Genomic DNA, 6,525 nt, shown 5'->3' on the forward strand with positions numbered 1-6,525 from the left:
GCAGTAGGTCCATCGTGGTGCGGCCAGTGGAAGGGATGGGCCGGGGCCGCAATGGCATCGCCTGACCTGCCCGCACCGCTATGGCCGAGCCCTCTCAGGACGGGGTCGGGAGGAAAAGCGTCTTGGCGCTGAGATGCTGCTCTCAGGGCAAAGCGACCGAGCTCACCCCCAGGAGAGAAGCGGGCTCCTCGTCTACCAGAAGAGGGCGCTGTTTCCTCCCGCGTCCACCTGGAGGCGACACCAGCACGTGGCGTGTGACTCCCGCTGGGCCGTGTCACAGATCTGCAGACCTCAGGGCAGGATCAGGTTGCTGCGGACGCTATAAGGTCCAGTGCAAACGCAGGATCAGATGTGTCTTTTAGAAGTCCACACTCTGTTTGCAAAGGATTTTTCCTGTACACATTTTTAGTTTTACAAAATACTGCATGACACTATTTGCCATGAGTACCAGTTTTTGGAGCTCCCTTAAGTTTTGCGTGGAGACCTGTGTCGCATTGGACTCCCCTGTCCAGGCCTGGAGGATGGAATGATGCAATCACTACAGCAGCCTCAGCTCAGATTCTGCGGTAGGCACTGAGGTATGAGTGAGGTCGCAAGGCCCTTGGGGACCTGATGAGAAAGGCTTGGCACCCACATGCCAGCCTCTGGTGTCACCCACAGCCTACAGCCGTGCAGGTTTCTTTATCTTCAGCTTCTTCATGGTGCAGGTGATGAAGACAGGATGTCACCCCATGAGTGCCCCTGAGGGCCAGGCACTGTGCTGAATCTCCTCTTGTTATAAACTCACTACCTCTTCGCAGCACAGCGATGTAAGAACTACAAGAGGTGAGGAGGAGACGGGCACAGAGAGGTTCCGCTGTTTCTCCGAGGTTGAACAGGCACAGTGGAAGTGCGTACGCTCTAGCCTTCAGGCCGACATTTTCAACACAGAGGAATCCATTCCCCCGTGGATGCCGTTTGGACGTGTCTGAAGATCTTGTCACAACAGGGGCAAGGGAGGTGCTGGCAACCGGTGGCAGTGGCCAGGGAAGCAGCTAAGCAAACTACAATGCACAGCGCAGCCCCGGACAACAGTCCCCGAGCCTGCGTCACTCAGTGTTCCCTCCCTTACCGTAACGCACACCTGAGAGGATCAGCTTATGAAAGGAAAAGCTTTGCTTTGGCTCACAGTTTTGGGGGTTGCAGCCCACAGTCGCTTGGCTGTGTTGCTCCTGGGCCTGTGGCGAAGGTAGCCCATCACGGCGGAGCTGGTGGTGGAGCAAAGCTGCCCACCTCATGGCTGCACCGCAAGAGAGGGAGTGACGGGTCCCACAGTCCCCTGGGAGAGCTCCCCCTGACCTAACGCCTCCCACAAGGCCCCGCCTCCAAGGTCCCACCACCTCCCAACTGCACCCAGTGGGCCCAAGCCTTTAACATGGGGCACTCGAACCCAAGCTATGGCAGGCCCCCAACGCCCCTCCGTGAGGGGACCCTAGGAGTGGGCATGGAGAGCTCTGCGGCTGCTGTTTTGTAACCCCGTGCCCGGGTCCCTTTGGTTACCCAGGGAGGGGAGTCCTCTGTCAGCACCCGTGGATGACGGGGTGGGAATCTGGGGTCTGGGGTCAGCCAGAGCACCATGCCTTCGACCCGAGAGTGATTTATTGAGGACCTGCTCCATGCCTGTCCTGTCCTGGGCAGCACAGACACACAGAGATGTCCCTGGCCACCCCCCAGCTGCCTGGTGGGGGGACAGATTAGACAAGGAAGCAGACAAGCTCATGGGTAGTAACACATTTGATACATGCCACGAAGAGTAAGAGGGAAGACCCTAGGGGAGGGGGCAGGAGGGCTTATCTGAGGGAGTAACACTGACACTGAGAACCGGAGATGGAAGGAAGGAAGGAAGGAAGGAAGGAAGGAAGGAGGGAAGGAAGGAAGGAGGGAGGGAAGGACACTGCAGGTGGAGGAACAGCTGTGCAAAGGCCCTGAGGTCAGAACTGAAAATCTGGGTGGTGTGATGGGAGGTAGTGGAGAACAGGAGAGTAGACTGGGTAACCTTGGAAATGTGGGGAGACGGACTTCCCGTTAAGGTGCTCAGTCTTTCTGTCCAAGAAAAGCCTTAGGAGATTTTTAATCAGTGCAGTGACACCCTCGGGCCTGCCCTCCTGACAGCAACCCTCTTGAGGTGGAAGATGCTGTGCAAGTTGAAACCCAGAGCCTGGGTCTCAGCAGGAAACCATCCTACAGAGGCAAGGTTTGGCACTTTACGAAACCCAAAATAATAATATGTCTTCCTCACCCCAAACGCCAAGCCAATTATGACACGTGATGACAGAGCAATCTGCATACATGGCAAGATTATCACTAGGGCTCACTCACTGTTAGACTCAGAGCCACGTCAGTCACTGGAAACACCTGTTCGGGTCACACAGTGGGGACTTCCCAGAGGCCCTTGGCTTCTTTTTTCGGCTTCTGGGTGACTCAGCCTGTGACGCTTGCTCCTCCTAGAATCTTCACATTGCCTTCCTCAGATCCCAAGGTGTCCTGCGCCGCCAGAGCCCATGTGTGGCTGCAGCTGCCCTCATGTTTGGGACAGTGTCTCCCTTCTGCTCATTCCTACCTCACACACGGGACTCTGGCAGGACTGACTGAGGGCAGAGCACGGGGCTTTGACGGGGGACATCTGGTCACCTTTGTGAAGTCAGGCCATCTCCCCCAAGGTGGATGCTGCTCAAGGTAGACACTGGAGTTATTAAGAAAAGGCTTTGAGGGCCGGGGATTTAGCTCAGTGGTTTCACCGCCTGCTGCAAAGGCACAAGGAACTGAGTTTAATCCCCGGTACCAAAAAAAAAAGAAGAAGAAGAAGAAGAAAAGGCTTTGATGGAAAATGAATGTGGGGGAGCTTTTTAGGTTACAGGACTGCTGGGAACACTTGGTTTGCTAACGTGCATTCTAAGTCTCCTGGACAGTGACACTTATTGGTCTTTTGATCCAGGAGCTTCTTGCAGACCAGTATGTAACAGGAAATGTTGCCACATCATTAAGTGGCAGAAGCAAGACTCAGCAGATGGTCGGAGAGGGTCAGGCTCGGCATTAGGCCCCTGGGAGGGACAGTCTGGAGGCTCCTGCTCCCAGCATCAGGGCCCAGCTGAGGGCGAGACAGGGCAGCAGGTCGGGGTCCTGCTGCTCCCCAGGCCCCTGCACCCTGCACCTTCCTGGGTAGAGGCTCCCGATTCATTTCACACAGAGACAGCAAACATGTTTGTGCAGGTGGTGTTGTGGCTGCTTCCAAGAACAAAAGGCTTTAGACCTTTATTTTTCCTCTTCAATTACCAAGAAGTACATGTTTTGTGGGAAAAAATCAATACCAAGCGCATAGGATCAAAAGTGCACGTTCCCTGCATTGATGTCCCTGCAGCCCCTCTTCAGGCTGCAGGGGTCCAGGAAGTAAGAGGCAGGTCTGGGGCAGAGGGACTGGGTTGCGATCCTCACTCAGGGTCATGCTGGCTTTGCATCCTCGGGCTCAGGCCTTGCAGTAAAGACTTGCACCAGTACTGAGCAAGATGGACACAGAAAGCCTTCAGCCCAGCACTTACAACTAATTGGAGTCAGTTAAATTTGACTTGGGTTTTCTTCTAGGACCCAAACACTTTTTGGTTTTTTTAAGACATGAGCTTGCTATGTAGCCTTGTCTGGTCTCAAACTCACCGTCCTCCTCAGCCTCTTGGAAGCTGGTATCACAGGCATGCACCACCATCCCTAGCCCAGGCACTTAAAAAAATAAGTTGAATTTCATGCAATGAATGTACTAAGTATAGAGCGGGGCCCATTTGTGTGAATTTTTTTAAGTCCTCCAGTGCAGTTTCTGTATGTAGAAACCACTATTTAGCAGTTACTTCTTCAAATTAATATTCAAATTATCAAAGTTAAAAAATTTGTTTTTGGTACCGGGGATCGAACTCGGGTCCTTCCGCTTGCCCAGCAGCCGGGGAAACCACTGAGCTAAATCCCTGGCCCAAAGTTAAAAAATTTTTAAAAATGATTAGTTGACTCTCTTTACCCTAAATGTTAGCTTATGTTTGGTGCTAGGAACTAAATCTTTACCAGGACTCTTAGAAAATGCCACACTTTTCAAGTTCAGCTTACAAAAGTTCTTGTTCTTCTATAAGCTTAGTTAGGATATCCAGATAAAATACAGACTACCCAGTTAAATTTAGATTATCTAAAGTTCATAGCTATCTACTGTTCTGTGTTTTCATTTGGTAAATCTAGCAAGCCTAAATCCAGCATAATTTAAATAATTAATTTTAAGGAGTTTTGAACCTATTTAAAAACATTTTAAACTTTTTTTTTACAAATTTAATACCCTACTTCCTTTGTAAAGTTTTGTTTTACTAAATACTTCTAAGGTTAATAAATTAATCTTACAAAACACTGCTAACCCAAGGTCCTTAAAAATGTTTGAGAACTAGATGTTCACTTGGTTGAACTTTAAGTTATGACTCCAAGTCCACTGAGCCACCTAATTGCACATTTTTGGTTGCAGTTATGAGACTGTTAGCCTAACCTGCCAAAAATCTCTCAGGTGTACAAGTTTCTAAAATACCATACATGTGTAGATTCCATCTTTAAATACAATTTTTTTTCTTTTTACTTTGGTTGAGTCTCCTAAGTATTTCTACACTTAGTTCTAAATCCTCCTTTGCTTGGAAACTGCCCATCCAACAAGGGAGACTGTTACCAAGAGGTACTTTTTACTTCAGACTCAACCAGGTCTAAGTCTGGGGTTGCAGATGACAGCGAGATTCATCTTTCCCTCCATGAGCTCAGGAAACCATTCTTTTCCCACATGCACTATTTAGAGTTATCTCTTGGAATTCCTGGGCATGACTGGCCAGGATGCTGACTAATACATGTTGGCGATACAGGTGCACTTTGCCCTGGGGCTGCAGACACAGGCCCATTGCTACACAGGGCATAGTCCTGAGACCTCAATGCTCACTGCAAGCGGTTCCTATTCACAACCTTCGTCTCACAGAAGAATTGTCCTTCCCGATACATTATTAGCTTCCTACTAGCTTTGCCAGAGAGAACACCTCTGACGTGTGGGTCATCATATGAGCTACCTGGGTTATTTCCCAGGGACCTGAAGACCACCTTTGCTACAAACCCAGACCTTTCACCTACTTCGTGTGAGCTTACAGAAATGTGATCAGTGCTAAAATGGGATAAAGGGCTTAATGTCACTGTCTTCGTATTGTGTGTGTTCCCTTTGATTTCTTAACTCCTGGGTCAGATTATGCTCAGCTCTGCAGGTAAGCATGTTGATAAGTTAAAAATGTTTAGTCCAAGATTATATTATGGGGTTCACTTGGCCTATTATCCTTGGGAGCAGGTGTTTCCTTTTTCTTTCTCTCTTTCTTCTTTCCTGCCCCTACCCTGTGCTTCTTCAGAGCCACGAAAGCCCAGGTGAAATTCTTTGGTTCTAGCATAATGATTCAGGGCAAACCAGACTGCTGTCTCACAAAGCCAGAGAATAAAATTGTAGGCAAAAAGAAGGTAATGAAGGAGGGGTGTTCATTGGAAACATAAAGGGAGAAAGCTTCCAGTAACGGGGGGGGGGGGGGGGGGCTGAAATTTGGGTGCCATGTGGGTTCCTTGTCCAGAATCTTTTATGGATCAGCAGATCCATATACCCAGCACCCAGTGGTCACTCATTATAGGTGACCTTGTGGGCTCTAAACCACCAATTGCAACTCAAGTGGGTTTTTTTTGGTACCGGGGATCCAACTCGGGTCCTTGCGTTTGCGCAGCAGGTGGCAAAACCACTGAGCTAAATCCCCGGCCCAACTCAAGTTTTTTTAATGGAGAGTTCAAAAGAGAAACCATTTATTCCGTGTTCCCAAATTCCTGGAAACCAGCCCACAGCCTGAGGTAGAGAGGGACTGCTACCTGGTACATTCAGCCTGAGGAGTTTCTTTCCTGAGCGTTAGTCCTTAACCGCCTGCCTGTCCTTATCTTAACTCTATCATATTTCCTGTGTTTACTTTTACATTTCTAAACTTAACTATCTTTATGACTTAAATTAGCTCTTAACACACTGTTTTCTTTATAATGCATCTTAGGCCCTGTCCCTTGCTAGTTGCTTATTCATAAGCAAAATAGCTAAACTGCCTCTTATAATAGGACTCAGACCCCAAAGGCCAGGATGTTTTGCACAGTTCTATGGTGCCAGACACAGAAAAATTCAACGACCTCTAGGACAGGTTGGTTGTAAACACCTAGTTGTCCAAGCCCATCACAAGAGGAAACATCTTTTGGAAGCATGCCCTTGACCAGTGGAAATTAGCAGACTTTAGCCACCCTAGGAATCAATAATCAATTTCTTACGAGAGTAGCAGCTTGGACACTTTCCTGGCCAATCCCTGGTTCCCTCAGCCAGTGCCTCAGTTCAGGGAGCCCCCACCCCAATAAAGCTTCGCCTATAGAGGAAGGCCTTCCAGTATTGCAAGGACACCTTAGTCATCATTCTAGCAGATCAGCAAT

This window comes from Heterocephalus glaber, unplaced genomic scaffold (assembly GCF_053883595.1).
Source record: "Heterocephalus glaber isolate CG9 unplaced genomic scaffold, H.glaber_assembly_v1.0 deba00001472, whole genome shotgun sequence".
NCBI classification, from domain to species: Eukaryota; Metazoa; Chordata; class Mammalia; order Rodentia; family Bathyergidae; genus Heterocephalus; species Heterocephalus glaber.